Source organism: Callospermophilus lateralis, chromosome 4 (assembly GCF_048772815.1).
Source record: "Callospermophilus lateralis isolate mCalLat2 chromosome 4, mCalLat2.hap1, whole genome shotgun sequence".
Lineage (NCBI taxonomy): Eukaryota > Metazoa > Chordata > Mammalia > Rodentia > Sciuridae > Callospermophilus > Callospermophilus lateralis.
Genome location: NC_135308.1, coordinates 106,818,164 through 106,828,307, shown reverse-complemented (window position 1 = coordinate 106,828,307; position 10,144 = coordinate 106,818,164). Strand labels below are relative to the sequence as shown.

General features: G+C 39.0%; 1 pseudogene; it reads left to right on the top strand.

Moving 5' to 3' along the window:
- The first annotated feature begins 9,170 nt into the window (after positions 1 to 9,170).
- On the top strand, positions 9,171 to 9,835 carry LOC143396815 (coiled-coil domain-containing protein 43 pseudogene; annotated as a pseudogene).
- The last annotated feature ends 309 nt before the right edge of the window (positions 9,836 to 10,144 follow it).

Below are 10,144 nucleotides of genomic sequence, written 5' to 3'. Positions count from 1 at the left end.
TGTACTGTCAGAGGCAGCAAGACACCTGGGACCCCCACATGGCAGGATGGTACTGGTGGAACTTCTGGTCTTGAGCAAGTGGCAGTGGGCAGTGAGCCACTGGGAAGTTCACTTCAGTCAGTAGTGTTCAGACTCTCAGAAAGCAGTTCTGATGACCCTGGGGAATCAGACTGGTTCTAGCATGTTATTCTAAAGTGTTCTGGCATGTTGGTTGGTTCTAGTAAGCTGGTTGGTACAAGAGGCCCATGGAGGAGGATGCTAAGGGCTGGGGATGCTGCTGAACCTCCCTACGCCTGGCTTTCTTCATTCAGAGACATAGTGACTTATACCACAGACCTCAGAGGGTTTTGGGGAGAATGAATGTGATAAAGCAAGCACTGGGTAAATAAATACTGTGGCTGGTGCTGGTGGTGATCATGTTCCTGAGCATCTCCCAGGAAGACTTGATTCAAGATGTATCCAAGAAGGAGATTTGGAATCAACTCTCACAGAGCTATTTCCTACACTGAAGTCATGTGACCACAACTTCAGGTTTTCAGCAGAACTTGATTGAATAAGTTTTCTCTCAACCCACTGCACTAGGCTCTCTGAAATTCCTTTCTAAATATATTAAAATTGTCCCTATAGGCCAACTTCTTTGAGGAAGCCTGGACTCATCCTTCTTGCTGACTCTTCGTGTGTTGTCAATTCACCTCCCATGGCCACCATCATCTTCCTAACTCACCCACAGGTTCCTGCAAAGGTCCTCATCCTCTGGCTTGTACTAATACCCTGTGTGACCTTCAGTGTTCATATTGTGAAAAATCTCTGAGTATTTACTGTGAAAGGCCTTCCTTTCCTCAATTCCACCCTCTTTAACTCCCTCCTCCCTTCCACAATCATTGAGCACATAGAAACCTCAGTAGCTGAAAATACCAGAAAAGATATCTAGATTTTGGGGGCTCAAAGGGCTCCTTATTCAAGAGTTCAAGCCATGTAAACATATGACCATAATGAGGTGTGGCTGAAAGCAGTCTCTAGCACGTATATGAAGAAGTACCTAGGAGGGATGATTTTGAAAATCTTCATCTAAAGTATCATATAAGTCCATTTACACTGGTATTTTCCCCTATATACAAAGTTTACCACTTTAACTATTTTTATGTATTGAGTATGTTCCTACCTCCATATGCTTTAACCACGAAGTAAAGCAATATATTAATAAGAAAGAGTGTGAAAGCATGCGCCAAGTAAATGTGAAGTGAGAAAAGTGCTCATGAGGGATGTGGGACACAAAGGGAACAGCAAAGAGGGGAACACCCTAAGTTTTATTTATAATGTACTTTTTTATTTTATAATATAATTTTTAAAAAATATTGAATCAGATATGACAAAATGTTAATGCCTGTCACTAAGTTGTAATGCATGAGTGTTTGTTATATTATTTTCCATACTTTAATGTATTTTTTCTTTCACCTTTTGTCTTACCCTCAGCTTACACTTCCAGAGAAAGCAAGCATGCTGGCTGGCATGCATATATTCCTCAGCCCACTGCTCCAATGTTGACATCTTATACAATTAGCACAATGAGCACACCAGGATGTTAACTTTGGTGCAATACCCTTAACTAAGTCAAAGGCAGTACTGGAATTGCCCCAGTTCTTGTGCTATTATCCGTTTCCTATTCTCTGATCTCATTAGCTAAGTGCAACTTGTGTTCCTAATTTAAAATTATTGGGTTTAAATTTTGATACAGATCTGAAAATATTTAGTATTTTCGTCTATTTATTTTTTAGTATGGCAAGGGGAAACTTTTTGTCCTTATTGGTAATTGGTTGTTTTCTCTGGATTAGAAATTCTATTTCTGTCATACAAAATCTCACATAAAATAGACACTTCCACTGCAGTGGCCTTGGTTTCTGTCTTCTGAGTCTGAGCAGAAATAAAAAGTTGTGTTTTTTTTTCATTCATTGATATTGGTCTTACATGATGATCAGGAATACAGTGCCGTTTTACTAGTATGCTAGCTATTCTAGTTTATTAGTTTACTAAACTTATCAATCTATTCATTTTGACACTTTTCTTATTTGTTATCACCTCTGATGGACTGAATATATTAAGTGGGAAAAGTCCATCATGGTCTCAATTCCAACCCAGAAGGGATTTTAAAATAAGTGGAAACACGGAGCCTTGCTTGGAAGACATTACTATGTACCTGAAAAATACAAAACACACAGGTGGTAATAAAGAACACCAGTGTAATACCAATGGTAATAAAGAATACCAAGGACAACAACATGTGGTATACACAAGCACAGAAGTGCTGTGGCATCCACTGTGAACCAGAGGTGGCTTTCTGAAAAAATAATGAATCTTGAGTGATGCTTGGTATGTAGAGAAAACTATCACTTGGTTGGAAAGTAAAAGAGTCTGGGAGGTGGGTAAGGAGAGACATAAATAGAGGGCACATTTAAATCTAACCATGTAGAGGTGATAACAGATAATAAAAGTGTCAAAATGAATAGATTAATAAGTTTAGTAAACTAATAAACCAGAATAGTTAGCATACTAGTAAAAGGGCACTGTATTCCTGATCATCCTGTGAGACCAATATTAAATAATGAAATTAAAACAGCAATTAAAGGCTGGGGTTGTGGCTCAGCGGTAGAGCGCTTGCCTAGCATGTGTGAGGCCCTGGGTTCAATCCTCAGCACCACATAAAAGTAAATAAATAAAATAAAGGTATTGTGTCCAACTACAACTAAAAAAATAAATTAAAAAAAAACAGCAATTAAAAGCCTACCAACAAAGAAAAACCCAGGACCAGTCTGATTCTCAAATAAGTTCTATTAGACCTTTAAAGAAGAATTAACATTAATCTTTCTCAAATGGAAATGGAAAGAGAAGGAACACTGCCAAATACAATCTATGAAGTCTGTATCACCCTGATCCCAAAACTAGACAAAGACACATCTAGGAAAGAAAGCTACAGATCAATCTCCCTGATGAATGTAGATGCAAAAATCTTTGATAAAATATTAGCAAACTACATTCAAAAACATATTAAGATAACACACCATGATCAAGTGGCCTCATCCCAAGGATGCAAGGTGGTCCAACATATGCAAATCAATAAATGTAATTAACCACATAAATAGAATTATGAACAATAGCCATATGATCATCTCAATAGACACAGAAAAGGCTTGTAATAAAATAGCAGCCATTCATGCTGAAAATGCTAGAGAAACTAGGGATAGAAGTAACTTACTCAACATTATAACAACTAGACATGACAAATTCAAAGCCAACTATCATACTGAATGGGAAAAAAAAATGAAAGGTTTTTTTTTTTTCCCTAAAATTAGGCACAAGACAAGAATGTCCACTCTCACCACTTCTATTCAACATAGTTCTTGAAACTCTAGCCAGAGCAATCAGACAGAGCAAGAAAATAAAGAAAAAGAAGTCAACCGATCACTGTTTGCTGATGACATGTCAGTATATCTAGAAGCCCCCAAACTTCACCCTAAGACAACTAGAACTGATAAATGAATTTAGAAAAGTAGCAGGATTCAAGATCAACACTCATAAGTCAATGACTTTTCTATACTCTAACAGCAAGTCATCTGAGAAAGAAATAGGAAAACTATCCCCTTTATGATATTCTCAAAAATAATAATAATAAAATATCTGGGAATCCAACCAAAGAAGTGAAAGATCTCTACAATGAGAACTATAGAATACTGAAGAGCAAAATTGAAGAAGACATCAGAAGATGAAAAGACCTCCCATGTTCTTGGATAGGCAGAATTAACATTATCAAAATGGCAATTCTACCATAAGTATTATACAGATTCAATACAATCTCTATTAAAATGCCAATGACATTCTTCACAGAACTAATGAAAATAATCTTTAAATTCATTTGGAAGAATAAGAAACCCAGAATAGTCAAAGCAATCATGAATAAGAAAAGTGATACAGAAGGCATCACAATACCCAATCTCAAATTATACTACAGAGCTATAGTAGAAAAACCAGCATGGTATTGGCACCAAAGTCAGTATTAAAACCAATGGAATAGAATAGAGGACACAGAAACAAATACAGATATCTGATACTTGACAAAAGTGCCAAAAATATATGTTAAAAAGACAGACTTTTCAGACAAATGATGCTCAGAAAACTGAATAGCTGCATGTAGAAGAATAAAATGAGATCCCTTTTATCATGCACAAAAATCAAATCAAAATGGATCAAAGACTTAGGAATTAGACCCGAAACCTTGCAATATAGAGTCAACACTTCATCAGATAGGTATCGACACCAACTTCCTTAACAAGGCTCCTAAAGCTCAATAAATAAAATTAAGATTCAAAAGGGGGCTGCCATCAAATTAAAAAACCTTCTACACAGCCAATTATTAATAGGGTAAATACAGAGCCTAAGGAATGGGAAAAAATGTTTTCTAGCTACTCCTCTGACAAGGGATTAATATCTAAAATTAAAAATCTAAAATATATGAAGAACTAAAAAAACTCAATGCCAAAAAAACCCCAATAAATAAGTGGGGAAAATAACTAAATGGAAATTTATCAAAAGAAGAAACACAAATGGTCAACAAATATATTTAAAAAGTTCAACATCTCTAGAAAGTCATAGAAATGCAAATCAAGACTACACTAAGATTTCATCTCACTCCAGTCAGAATAGCAAATATCATGAATACAAATAATAATAAATGATGGCAAGGATGTGGGGAAAAGATACACATATACATTGTGAGTGAGACTGCAAATTAGTACATCTACTCTGGAAAGCAGTGTAGAGATTTCTCAAAAAACTAGGACTGAAACCACCATCTGACCCAGCCAACTCACTCCTTGGTATTTATCCGAAAGAACTCAAATCAGCATACTGTAGTGATACAGCCACATCAATGTTTATAGCAACACAATTCATAATACCCAAATTTTGGAATCGTTCCAGATGCACATGTGGTATGTATACACAATGGAGTTTTACTCCACCATAAAGAATGAAATAATTATTTCCTGGTAATAGATGGAAATGGAGAAAAATCGAGCTAAGTGAAATAAGCCAGACTCAGAAAATCAAGGGTTGAATGTTTTCTCTCATATCTGGAAGTTAGAGCAAAATAAGGAAAAGAAGGCAGTGAGGGAGGGGATCAAATATCATCAAGATATAAGAAAGATCAGTGGAGTAGAAGTAGGAGAATGAGAGAGAGAAGGAGGAAGGGAAAGAGAAATGGAATGAATCTAACAGAATCATGTCATATACACATAACAATGTACCAATGGGAATTTCTCCTTTACAAATGTAAAAAGTACCAATCAAAAATAAATAATAAAGGAGTGAAAGGGAGATAAGTAGAGTAGAAGAGGGGGAGGGAGGAAGGAAGAAAAAGAAAGGAATGGAGATTGAAATCAAATCCTTGTATTATAATTTTGTCAGAAGAAACCCAAATAGTATATGTAATTATAATACTCTAATAAAAAAATCCAAAAATCTAAAAAAAAGGGGGGGGTATGATCTAAGACTGATAAACCAAGAAGGGAAACTAACAAGACCTGTCTGTTCATAGTCTTCTTGGTGTCTTGAGTCACATTTCTTTCTCCCGCGGACAGTGAGGACCTCTTCAGGAATAAGGGTTCCATGACCTACCACCACACAAGGTGGGTCAGAATTTCTCTATGGCCAGCTCTTACAAGAAAGGCAGCAACAGTGGGGAGGAGATTAGAGTAATATCTTTAGACTTCATGGCTGGAGTTGGGGAAAAGGTTTCTATGGCCTTGGGTAAAAAAAAAAGGAAAGCAGAAGACAGAGAGCAGGAGAAGTCCAGACACAGAATGCTTCTTGGGGGCATCATTTTCTATGCACTGATACTAAGAAAGAAAAAAAAAAGTGATGCTAATAGCCTTGACTTGTTTAGCTTTAGGGGAAGACTGCAGGGAGGGTGCTCAGGAAGGTACAGGCTACTGACAAGGGATGCCTCCTACCCCATCCCACCCTGAACATCATCACTGAAGATCCAATTAAGATCCTGATTCAGTGAGCAGAATTCATTATTTGTCAGGGCTACAGAAACTGTACTGGATGAGAGCAAATGCTACATTTCCTCCTTTTTTTTTTTCTGGTTCTTATTTGTTTATTCATAAGTTGGCCATTAAGTGACCCTCCAAATCTGGAAAGGTTTGAGAATGAATGGCGTTATTAACTGGATGAATGAAGAGGTAATGCATAAACCAAGAGTGTCTTAGAAAATGGGGACGATTGGTTATCTTCTCTGTAAAGCAGTCATCTGCCACTCTCCCTGACCACACTGGGCGGAGTCCTGCCAGCTCTGAGAGAATGGATGAATCCTTGCTTGGCCACAAATCATGATAGTTTTTCCCCATTACTGAAGAACTTATTTTACAATAAAGGCCCTTGGAGGTAACAGATGGTCTGCAGACATCAGAGTCTGTTGATTCAGGACACAAGCTCTGCCAATGGTAGTTTCTATTGATGTGCCTCCTCCTTCGCCATCCTGTTTTCTTCTGAAGTGGTTAGACCTAACAAAGGTGTCAAGCTTGAGGTCTACTGCACCCTTGTTAAAAAATGATCCCTTCCTCCTCCCATTCAAAAGCTGAAAGGCAGAGTTGTAAAATGTACCTTTGGAGGGCTGCAGAGATAAAATTGCTGTCTCAGAGCCTGGGAGATCTGCACAGTGCCCATTCCCTTGGGCCAGTCATAGCAGAGGAGAATCTGAGGAGGCATGTAGTCCAAAAGACCTCAAAACAGATTAATCAACCCAACCATTTTTGAAGAACAGGAAAAAGAAAGCAGCTCTGAGCTATGAAGACCCAGGTAGGATCTTCATATCAGACTCAGGGGTTCCCACTGGGAATCCTAGGCCTGCACACTGCAAGCCTGAAATGGCAGCTTTCTGTACAGCTCTCCAGTGCTGACTCCCCAGGGCGTGGGCCCCAGATCTGGCTCCACTGCATCCTCTCTGACTTGCAGCTGTTATTCTCTGCCAATGTGACTCTTCTCTCTTGCTGTCTTCCAGCTCTTTTTACAAACTTACATCTAGGTTGTGTTTAAAATTGTTCAAAATATAAATGTGTATGTGATAAATAGTTGTATAGTTCTCTTTCAATCATTCCTGGATTTTTCTGGAAAAGCAATAGCTAATCTTGTTAAGCAGAACTACAGGTAAGTGTGAAAGTAGGTGTAAGATGCAAAAGGAAGCCTCTAAAACAGCAGGGCTATTTTTATTTGTAATGTTTAGGTTTAATTACAAGTGATTAGACTAAATGCTCAGCACCAATTGCTCTTCCCTGTAATATATTAGCTACAGCAATAATGAGATTTAGGATCTTCATCCTAATATTAAAATCAACCCCTAGTGTTTTTCACTGAAGAACAAGATTTAGTATAAAATAGGTCCTTCTTGGATTCCATCCAAAGTGAGGAAGTATGTCCATTTAAAAAATACTAAATAAAGGTGAATATGCAAACTGTGTTTATTGTGTGATTGGAACTATTTTAAGTGCTTTAAAAATATTAATTCATTATAGTGAAGTCAAAAGGGCTTTACTATAGAAAGATAATACCACAAAATATCTCTAATAATGTACAAATTTTACTCTTAAGGCAGGAAAAACAGACTCAATCAAAAACAATAACAGGCCGGGTGCAGGGGCGCATGCCTGTAATCACATTGGCACAGAAGGCTGAGGCAGGAGGATCGAGAGTTCAAAGCCAACCTCAGCAGTGACAAGGCACTAAGCAATTCAGTGAGACTGTGAGACCCTGTCTCTAAATAAAATGTAAAATAGGGCTGGGGATATGGTTCAGTGGTTGAGTGTTCCTGAGTTCAATCCCTGGTACCGAAAGGAAAAAAAGAAAAACAAAAAAACAAAAAACAATTCACTTGAGTTGAACTTACCTGAATATATTACCATTTACCACATTGAACTTTCCCACCCTATCTTACCCACACTGTGCTGAGTATATTGTGTGTATTTTAATCCTCTGTGTAAAAGGTTTTGCAAATCTCTATTTCTTTACAGATTATGCTAATGCTACTGGTTCCCAAATACACACTGTGTTTCAGGAAATAGAGGATAAACTGTGAAAGACTACATTTCCCTGATTCTTTATAATTCAGCTAGTCACAAAGCTTAGCTGAACAGACATATCTGCATGAGATCTGGAAGGTTCAAGGGTGCTGAGTGAGGCCAAAGTTCCACTTCTTTCACTTCTGATATACGATGCCATGGAGGTGTTTGTGTACCAGCTTAGGACCGTGTCTGGCTCTATGGGTGTTGAGAGACAGGCAGCCACCATCCTCCTGGTCCGCATCATGGCAGAAGTTGGCGGTGGGAGGGTTCTAAAACCAGCAGTTGTGATGGCACTACTATTTCCAACGGTTCCTGGATGTGGCAGAGGCACAGCTCACTTAGTGGGCCAGTTCTGCAGTACCATTTTGGTAGTTTTTCTTGGAAGCTCAGCCTAGAGCCTGCTTCTTCAGCCTTCACAATTTTATAAGCACCTAATTATCTCTACTATTTAATCTCTTCCTGCTTTAGTTTAAATGGCTCCTGTTATTTGTTATTGAACTCTGGTCATGGCAACTTGACTGACCTGGGATGGTTATCCGAACAGGTTGGGTTAGGGGGTAGTGAAGATCCAGTTGCCATTAAAGAATGGAAAGTTTCTAATTCATATCTTGCAGGTCAAAATAGTTCCTTAACTAATGCCTATATGCATATGGAGAAAGTTCCTGTTGAATAAAGTATTTTAGTAGATGGGGCTACTATCATACCATAGTATGAGAAGCACAAGAAATATGAAAGTTGGGGCTGAAGCTGGGGCTCAGCGGTAGTGCACTTGCCTGGCATGTGTGAGGCACTGGGTTCGATTCTCAGCACCACATATAAATAAATAAAATAAAGGTCTATCAACAACTAAAAAAAATATATTAAAAAAAAGAAATATGAAAGCTATGCTGAGGGTCACAGGGTCTATCTGCACTTCAGAACTTAAAAGAAAAAAAAAATTCAAGGCTCAGTGTTGTGAACTTTTGGAGCAACACATGCCAGAGAACCAATGAGTATCTTGGCTTACCCTGCACAAATCTCTTTTCTCTCAAGACTGATGTGGCTAAGCCTGATTCCAAGATGGTGGCTCCCTGCGAAGTGAACGCAGCAGCCTCCAGTGAAAGTGATGGCAGGGATGGAGGTTTTGGATCCTGGCTGGGTGGACGGTTGGAGGCGCTGGGAGTGGACCAAGCCGTTTAGGGTCCCTACATCCTTGGTATCCTTTGGGAGGAGGAGGAGGAGGAAGAGATGTTGGACACTCTGCAGGGTGTCCTGTCTGCTTTTCTGGAAGATTTCCTCCTTAATATTTGCAAGGAAGTTGTGTAAAGATGGTCTGAAACTCAGTAAGTTGTCACCAAAGGGAAAAAAGAAGTTGAGGTACAGGGCATTGCCACCCTCATTGAGAAGCAGGCACGGATTGTGGTGAAGCCCAGGATGGTGTCACAAGAGGGAAAACAGAGGAGAGCGTTTTCCTGCTGGTCCTGCGTGCTGAGGTCACAAGTGAAGAGGATGAAGCAGATGAGAGGATGATTCAGGTGCCACCAGGATGAACACCGGTTCTCAGAAATCTCTGCTTCGAATCACCAAGGTAGAAGATGTCCTCCATGCTCGAAAATTGGAGAGAGTGTCACTTTGGGATGAGTCCCAAAGGAAGGAGGAACAGGACAAGCTGCAGCTGGAAAGAGACAAACTAGCCAAGCAGGAGAGCAAAGAAAAGGACACAGAGAGGGGAGCGAAAGCGATGACCCTGGGCTGTTGGGTTCTTCCCCTGCTTCAAGAACTTGATGAAACGGAAAACTGGTTGTGCATATGTGTATCTAAGAGAAATGAGAGAACATTGCATAGTGATTTCCCAAGGCATTTCCCCTTTTGTTTGCATAGTCAAAAGGAAAATCACCACCACTTCTCATTACAAAGTGTGCCATGTTTTGGTGATGTGGGTGATCAGATGATTATAGTTGATGTCTGTGCCAACGAGCTGCAATTGGGGCAATCTTTATATTTCAAAACGGAAGTCCTGTGCTCCTTTTGGCACCTTTTATATAAAATACCTT